The 9,165-nt window shown below is 34.4% G+C and overlaps 1 long non-coding RNA gene across 1 annotated transcript; it reads left to right on the forward strand.

The window, feature by feature from the left end:
* Window positions 1-75: 75 nt before the first annotated feature.
* LOC141369135 (uncharacterized) lies at window positions 76-8,516 on the forward strand. Its single transcript, XR_012372699.1, has 4 exons — window positions 76-373; window positions 595-698; window positions 8,085-8,156; window positions 8,241-8,516. It is a non-coding gene; the product is annotated as an uncharacterized lncRNA (long non-coding RNA).
* The last annotated feature ends 649 nt before the right edge of the window (window positions 8,517-9,165 follow it).

Here is a 9,165-nt window from a genome sequence, read left to right on the forward strand (position 1 = left end):
AAGACGTGACGTGACGGACGTGACTAAACCTCATTGGTTCTTGGGATTCAGTACGTCACATTGGCTTCCTGATTCAGTTGTTTGATACACAACGTGCGTGATCGTTGGTACATGTGGATTAAAAGTTGAAACTAAAACTGTTAAATTATATATAGTGATCATCAGAGGACTTGGATGAAACAACGCGATTCACATGGATTACTTCGGCGATGTTTTTTTTTTATTGTTGTTGCGATTAACTTTTTGAAATGTGAGCAGTTTTTAGTTCAAGTATAAAGTGGATCTGACATCGAGGGGAAATATAACGTTACGTTTCTTGGATTTCATTAAAGTACCTCGGTTTTTGTTTGAAGATGAATGAGAGAACATGAGGGTAAGTTAAGTGATGACAGATTTTTGCTTTTTAGATTTTTTAGTGAACTATTAAATAAGTAGAACATTTAGTATTACAGTATGTATTCATTTTAACCCAGCTTCTTCAAGCGTGTATGTTGTGTGGCTTTTGGAACATACATTTTTTGTGAGTAAAGTTAGGCATTTAATTTCTCTTGTTGTATTTCAGAAATCATAACAGCCACAACAGTCTTTTTTTAGCACAGCGGCATTCAAATTGACCAATCAGAGCCGAGAATTTCTAATACGTCAAAGTAGAGATGAACAGATGAAGATACGGCCCATAAAAATACTTATTCTTGGTGGTAAGTTTTTAGTTCTACAGTATTCGTATAACATTTAGATCACTTTTACCTTTTTCTAATGCTATTGTTTAAAGAGTAACTAAACCCTAAAGCAACTTTTTTTAGTTAATGATCTGTAAGAATGATGCTTTATTAGTGTAAGTTTTTTGACATTTGGATATAAAGTGTTTCAATACTACAATATATGGTGTAAAAACGTCTGAGTGCTGCCCTCTTCAGGTTGAACGGTGGCTACTGCAGTTGAATTTTCCTATTCGATGTTGGGTCCAAAAAATATGTCGTGACTAACCAGGTTTAAACTCACTACACCCTTGTTACAAGCTTAGTTCGTCCTCTCTATCTCTGTTGTGATCTGCCAACTTTTCTTGCATTTTTTGGAGTCAGGCTCTGACCAGGGGTTTAGTTACGCTTTAATGCAATGCTAGTACTAGACTAAAAGGTATGTTTGTCTTCTCTGAAAATAACATCTGTGGTTATGAATTTTACCATAGTCTTTTTACTTGGTTATTTTTGAGTTAGTATCTTGAAACATTAGAGGGTGTAAAAAACAAAGTAAAAATGTTTTGACAATCAGCGTGAATATACCACAATAAAACAGTAAAACTCAGAACAGAACTCTAAATGTCACATTTGACACTGTCAGCATCATATCATGGTGTGTGGTTCTGTTCGTTTTGCTTTTTCCTCATATAGCAGTAACAGTGAGATCTCACTTTTCTCTCTTATTTTACCTGACACTTTTAGACAACATTACAAAGACAATAATATTTTACTAATGTGATTAGCCTGCTGGACGAATTGTAAAAAACAGCACAATGTAAGCACTGCTAGTACAGGCTAGCTGAATATATCTTAATGATTACATAGATAAGACACATAAAACTTGCAACCTTTCTCAGTTTGCACATCTGGACAATTCTTCACACATCATAGGTTGTAAATTTGGGTAAATCCAGCAAATGAGTAAATTTTAGCGATGCTGCTGTCACTCTGCTTTAAATCTCCCGTATCAGAAACTTAACCTTGAGTCAAACGTGGAAGTTTATGGAAGCATATGGGTAGCTAAATTCAATTTAGAATGTAATATGCAATATGACAATGCAATATGTAAAATGACAATGCATTTCTGTATTTAAGTTTACATTTTCCATGCTTTTATGTGCAATCCTTGGTGCAAAATAGAAATAAAAATATAATACTTTAATTTACATTTTCCATTTTCTACAGTCCTGTTTTAAATACATATTTTAATGCTTTAAAAGTTGCAAAATTAAAATGGAAATGTATTACCCGAACTGATATAATGTGTTTCACATTGTCAAGCAAAAACTGTAGCAAAATTATCATTTAAATGTAAATTTCCCTAAATGCATTTACATTTACGGGTGGGAAACTTGGGATTGCATTTTCATTTACAATGCATGCAATGGATGTAGCAAAATTAAATTGGAAATGTATTAGCTGGATTGATTAGATGTGCTTTACATGGTCAAGCAAAAACTGTAGCAAAATGATCGTTTAAATGTAATTTTCTCTAAATGCATTTACATTTACGGGTGGGAAACATGGGATTGCATTTTCATTTACATAGCGCGCAACGGATGTAGCAAAATTCAATTGAAAATGCATTCCGAGTTGACCACGCCCCCTCCCTGTGAATCACTGCGTCAAGGCGGGGCCAACAACTCCCATTGCCTGGCCTCTCACGTGGGAAACATGGCGGCAGCAGGGCTGATTGAGAGTGTTATATTCGCTGACCGATTAACCCTCTGGGGTCTAAGGGGTTTTTAGGGCCCTGGAGAAGTTTTGACATGCACTGACATGTGTGCTTTTTTCAGTTGCTTAAAAACATAATAATGGCAAAAGTCTTATAACACTGTGTTCAGCACAAACTGGGCTACTATATTATATGATCAACATGTATGTACATGTTTGTATTTTTGAGAGAAAAATGTTTATGCATGGTTTTTGAAAAAGCTAAATCTTTAAGTGACTGATATAAGTAAAAAAAACTCATACTAAACATGTTTTCACAAGACTTTTCAAAACAGGATCTAGTAGTCTAGAGTTTTTTCTTTAAAATGATGTGAAAATCATTCTGCTTACTCATTTACATAAGACAATAATATTGATTTACAATTTCAAAGTCACTTTTTGGTTAGGAAGGCAATGTGCAAGGAGGCTGGAAGCTCTTGAATAGTCTGTGATTGACAGCTGAAGAACAAAACACTTGCATAATGAGCTGCATTAGGCAGTAAGACGACGCCTTGTTACGTGTTTGTTTGTGAAAGCAACACAAAAGAAATGCCTTCCCATGCGTGATCCTGCGTTAAATAAACTTACTGTGCAGAGATATACGCGAACAAACAGGGTTTTAGATGTGTTTAGATCCGTCTTAATACAAAAGTGCGTCAAATATGAGGCATTGTGTGTGCGTTTGGCCGTCGACCGCGTCTGACGGAAGCACAAAGAAAACATAAGCGCCTGGAGATGACTTGTATTTACAGGCGAGAGAGCATACTTTATAATTTTACCACACGCGCGTCAAATATGAGGCATCTTGTGTTTTTGTGAGCGTTTGGACCTTGATCCCGTCACACTGACGAAGCAAACACTCGCGTCTTTTTGGAGATAACTTTATGCGCGAGTAAACAAGTAGATGTGATGTTTGCAATGGCACCTTTTATAAGAATACCACAAGGCGCGTCAAATATGAGGCATCGTGTTTGTGTGTGCGTTTGGACATCGCGTCACTGACGAAGCACACGCACTCGCGTATGTTTGGATATAACTTTAGGCGCGAGTAAACAAGTAGATGTGATGTTTACAATCGCATATCTTATAATGATACCACAAAGCGCGTCAAATATGAGGTATTTGTGTGTGCGTTTGGACGTCGATCGCGTCTGTTTGATGAAGCACACACTCGCGTCTGGAGATAACTTAAGTTACAGTCTGAGTAAACAAGTAGATGTCATGTCACCAACACTTGGATTAAAACTCAACACAGCACTGCCACTGACTGAATGGCTACAGAGACGGAGTCTCCATTGACTGGGGACTGGGGTTGACTAATGAATATGGATGATCTCTGCTCTTCTCTTCAATGGAGCGGGGCGTGGCTCATTATAGATAATGCAGGAACACGAGAAAGACGGTACATCTCCCTCTTCTAACACAGTTAACAACGAATTACAATATTTGATTTCGATTTCACTTACATCTTCCAAAAGCAGACATTCCAAGCATTATGTAGATATGTATCTTTTGTTTTATATGAGAAGTATTCCTTAAGTTACAGTTAATTTTTCTGACGTGTTTCTGAAAGGACTTCACTGAGGGAGAGAGAACAAAACACGCATCATGTTTATTCTCTTAATTTTGCGAAAAGCACAACATTCTGTTTTTATTGGGAGTGGACAGAACAAAACTAGACACTTTAACGTTTTAAATGATGTATAAATCATATCTGTATGACCAAAATCAGCAGAGTTATCTAACTCTCTTTGCGGAGTGATTGAAAAATAAAGACTTTGCGGCGCCCGCGCCACCGTCGACCCCAGAGTGTTAAGTGTAGCATAAACAGAGAAATATTAGTGTTTATAGAGATTATTACGTGTCTGTAGGTGACAGAACTACAGCGTTGTTTGATCCTCTCACCGAATTGTCTGCATTATCAGACGTTAACCTCGTACTGTCTGGCTGCCTTTGCATTCAAGTAGCCTACGGATGTTTCTACAGCGAACATTTCATCACAGTTCAAATAAACACTGACTGTTACATGTATGTGAATGTATTTTTACGTTGAAAACATTGTTACATTTTTTAAAGATTTTAAAATACAGATAATGGTGTTATAACCTCAGACGGAGCGAATGATAAAAGGTATAGGCTATAGACTATTCTTAATTTAGTTTTATATGTTTTTGTAGAAGAAGAATAAACATTCTGTTCCAGTGAAAGTCTTTAACAATTCAATAATAGATTATCATCAAACTATCATCTAACAAGAATAACCATGGTTTTACTACAGTAAGGTTTAAGGTTTTTTAAGCTATTGGGTGGTTGGTTTTCGAAACGATCTTGTTGTAACCATGATTTTGGCTTTAACTATAGTAAAACTATGATTAATGTTCGTAAGGGTCCAAGACGGAGTCATTGCTTGTTTTACTGTTTGCATCTCCAGCAATCGGGTTCAAAACCAGAGCACCGCAAATAATATTTTTTTTCTAAGTTTCGTTTCATTCTCCATGTCTGTCTCGGTTAACTCTTCTGTTTTATCGGTAAAAAGAGGCTAATTTCTCATGATGCGGAGCACGTCTAAATAACACGCGATTGAATGAAATCAGAAAACCCAGCGGTGTTAAATCTCGAAATAGGTTACTGCGAACCGAATGGCCAAAACAATTAGAAATACATACAAAATAATTTTCATGTATACTTCTTTACATAAAATAACACAGATCAAGTGATAACGCATTAAATGACCATTCTATATTACAATGCCTTAAACCTGTGACACGTTAAAAAAAATTAATAGATTTTTTTCTTTTCGAATAATTATTGCAGATCGACTAGTCTTACACACCTGGACATCAGCATATTGACCCGATCAGACCAAACATACGTTTAACTTATGTACCTTTATACACTTTCATAGCAGAAGCGTAGTGAAGGGTAGGCTACTGACCTGTGGCCAATGACGTCGTCTTATCTTATTCACTATTTTTAATGTTCTTATTTATTTATATCCACAAAAGTTAGTAACAAAACATAAATTAAAATTAAGAAACGAATTAAATGAAATTAAATTCGTTTTAATGAAGCAAACAAAACATGTGAAGTAAAATTACGTTTAATTGTGGTAGTCGTAACAGCAAACAGTAAAACAATTAATGACCTTTACCAAAATGAACCGTTTTACCTTAAAGCAAAATAAAAAACATGTTTACTACAGATTTTCTACAAGCATAGTTAAACCTTACTGTAGTAAAACCATGGTTATTCTTGTTAAATAATAATCCATGCATTATTGTTAAAGAACAGAATTTTACCGGAACGGTTCTTCTTCTTCACAAAACATGTCAAAAGGTATTTATGTCGAAGTTCAGTCTTCTATCTTTTTTCACTCCGTGAGGGGTTTTAACGCTGTTCTCTGTATTTTAAAATAATTAAAAAAGATTTGGACAATGTTTTCAACGTATAAATACATGTAACAGTCAGGGTTTATTTGAACTGTGATGAAATGTTCGCGGAAGAAACATCTGTAGGCCCTCGGTGGTAAAAAAAAAAAAAACAAGAGTAATACAAACCGTAATCAATTTTTTTTTTACAAAAATAAAATCATGGCTAATTTTAAGGATTAACTATACAAAATGATACCTGTTTGGAAGACAGGGATGCGCACCTGTCAATATTAACAGAGCGAGGCCAGAGACAACAGTAATAAATGGAATTATGTGTGCATCTTTGAATACTGTAAGAATATTTCCTTTAAATTTATTATTTGTCATATAAAGTGTTGAGAGATAATAATGTTTTTTCACTGTCATTGCTTATTTTGACCTGTTAGTGTGGTTAAAAGCGTGTTTGACGCATTTACCTTAAGAGTTTATTTCAGTAATATTGCTTATTGTTTTATAATAGCCTAATACAATTTATATCAATCCTGCTTCCTTCTCTGTTTATTCATTTCATGATGCTGTTATGTTAAGTCTAATATTCAAATCATATGCGGAATAATGTGTGCATCTCTGAATAACTTTGAAAATAATTTTGTCAACGTTTTAGAAACAATAATGTTGTGAAGATATTTATTGCCATATGAGACGTTTATTGCCGTTGAATACTCTCGTCTATAATATGGAAATCATATATACGTAGGAGTTATAATGTGGTATAGTATACTGCAAAGTTACACTGCTAATTTTTATTAATGATATATGTGGAGATAAATAAACATTTGCAAATCTGCTGATTTGATCCATTAATTTCCTGACCACCAGGCTAGAGATTTTAAACATCATTAATCCACACTTACTAGTCTATCAAATAATATCTAAAGTATATTGTTTTGTGAAAACCGATTGCCACTACGCTACTTGAATGCGAAGGCACGAAAGGGAGCCACAGGACAGTGCAAGGGAAACTACCAAAACAGATGTCAGCGTCTGATAATGCAAACAATTCGACGAGAGGATCAAACAACGCTGTAGTTCTGTAGTCACTGTAGTCACCTACGGACACGTAATAATCTCCATAAACACTAATATTTCTCTGTTTATGGTTCACTTAATCAGTCAGCCCTGCTGCCGCCATGTTTCCCACGTGAGAGGCCAGGCAATGGGAGTTGTTGGACCCGCCTTGACGCAGTGATTCACAGGGTGGGGGCGTGGTCAACTCGGAATGCATTTTCAATTGAATTTTGCTACATCCGTTGCGCGCTATGTAAATGAAAATGCAATCCCAAGTTTCCCACCCGTAAATGTAAATGCATTTAGGGAAAATTACATTTAAACGATCATTTTGCTACAGTTTTTGCTTGACTATGTAAAGCACATCTAATCAATCCAGCTAATACATTTCCAATTTAATTTTGCTACATCCATTGCATGCTGTGTAAATGAAAATGCAATCCCAAGTTTCCCACCCGTAAATGTAAATGCATTTAGGGAAAATTACATTTAAACGATCATTTTGCTACAGTTTTTGCTTGACTATGTAAAGCACATCTAATCAATCCAGCTAATACATTTCCAATTTAATTTTGCTACATCCATTGCACGCTGTGTAAATGAAAATGCAATCCCAAGTTTCCCACCCGTAAATGTAAATGCATTTAGGGAAATTTACATTTAAATCATAATTTTGCTACAGTTTGTGCTTGACAATGTGAATCACATTATATCAGTTCGGGTAATACATTTCCATTTTATTTTTGCAACTTCTAAAGCACTAAAATATGTATTTAAAACAGGGCTGTAGAAAATGGAAATTAAAGTATTACATTTTCATTTCTATTTTGCACCATGGATTGCACATACACGCATGGAAAATGTAAACTTAAATTCAGAAATGCATTGTAATTTTACATATTGCATTGTCATATTGCATATTACATTCTAAATTGAATTTAGCTACCCATATGCTTCCATACAAGTTAAGCGTGCATAGAGTGCATTGGCATGACTTCTGATTTCCTTAAATCTCCTTAAACAGAGGCGAACTTTTCTTGTAAGCAAGACCACACTAGACATGTCAATGGAAAATGCCCTTGGTTAAAATAAAACACAATTATCAAAGTAAAGCATATCCTGTACACACAGGTTGCATTATATCAGTGTCAGTGATTTAAGCCTCCTACTGTATGTTCAATGTAACTTGTAGAGTGCCATGTAGTGACGGATCAAACGGACACTCGTGTCAAGCTTGATGAGGACACAGTCAAAGCTTTAAAAGGTAAACTGAGGAGTTAACAAAATTCTAATGCATATCTATGTTCATTAATTATTGGTTAATTTGTATTCTGTTTCCTTTTAAAAGACCTTGTGATTAAGTCTTCAGTGTCTGAATGGCAAGAAGAAGTGACCCTCCACTTAAACGTGACATTTAAACTGCTCTGTGTTTTGGTTCAGCCATTTGCAGGTTTATCTCGAGTTAGTTCAAATGCACTTCTGCATTTTTCCCAGTAACTTTTTGTTTAGAGAATTACATTATTATGATTATATGAATATTCAATGGTTGCATATTCATAGTGTACTTTTCATATTGATGTATAAATGTTCCACAATTTGATCAAAGTAGCTCATTGCATTTCACTGATCTTTGCACTGATCTTTGTTTTATATTGTAAAATCATTTCAATAGCAATAAATACATACTTAGTTGTTTCTTTAACATTTAATTAGTTGTTAATGATGGAAGAAACAGTATCATTTTAGAATGAGTTAAAACATGTTTTGGTGGCAAACATGCAGGTAAAATACTACATATATAACATTCTAATAGTATACTGTACTGTAATTCAAATGTCACATACAGTACATTAGAAATGATGTATTTTATGTATACAAATGTGTGGGCAATATATTATTATTTCATTTTGTATGCTATGTTATTTATGTAATATTATTAAATTATATTTATAAATGTTTAAAAGGTGGCTTCAAATGTGCTTCAAGTTGAAACTGAATACAGTTTTAGAAAATAGCACAGTTGACTACACTTAGATTGTCTTAAGTTTGTCTTAACAAGTACTAAATACCACTTTTTACTATATTAAGCACAATTTACTGCACGAAAATAAAGCGCTTTTAGTACCTTAAGGTTATGAACTTACAGTGTATTTTAGTGAACTTTTTCACCTGGGAATACATTTGGTATATTATTTTAACATACTACAAGTATATTTTAAAGTAGATTCGTAAATGTTTAAAGGTGGGTTCAAGTTGTAATTAAAGATATTTTT

The sequence above is a fragment of the Misgurnus anguillicaudatus genome, chromosome 12 (assembly GCF_027580225.2).
Source record: "Misgurnus anguillicaudatus chromosome 12, ASM2758022v2, whole genome shotgun sequence".
NCBI lineage: Eukaryota > Metazoa > Chordata > Actinopteri > Cypriniformes > Cobitidae > Misgurnus > Misgurnus anguillicaudatus.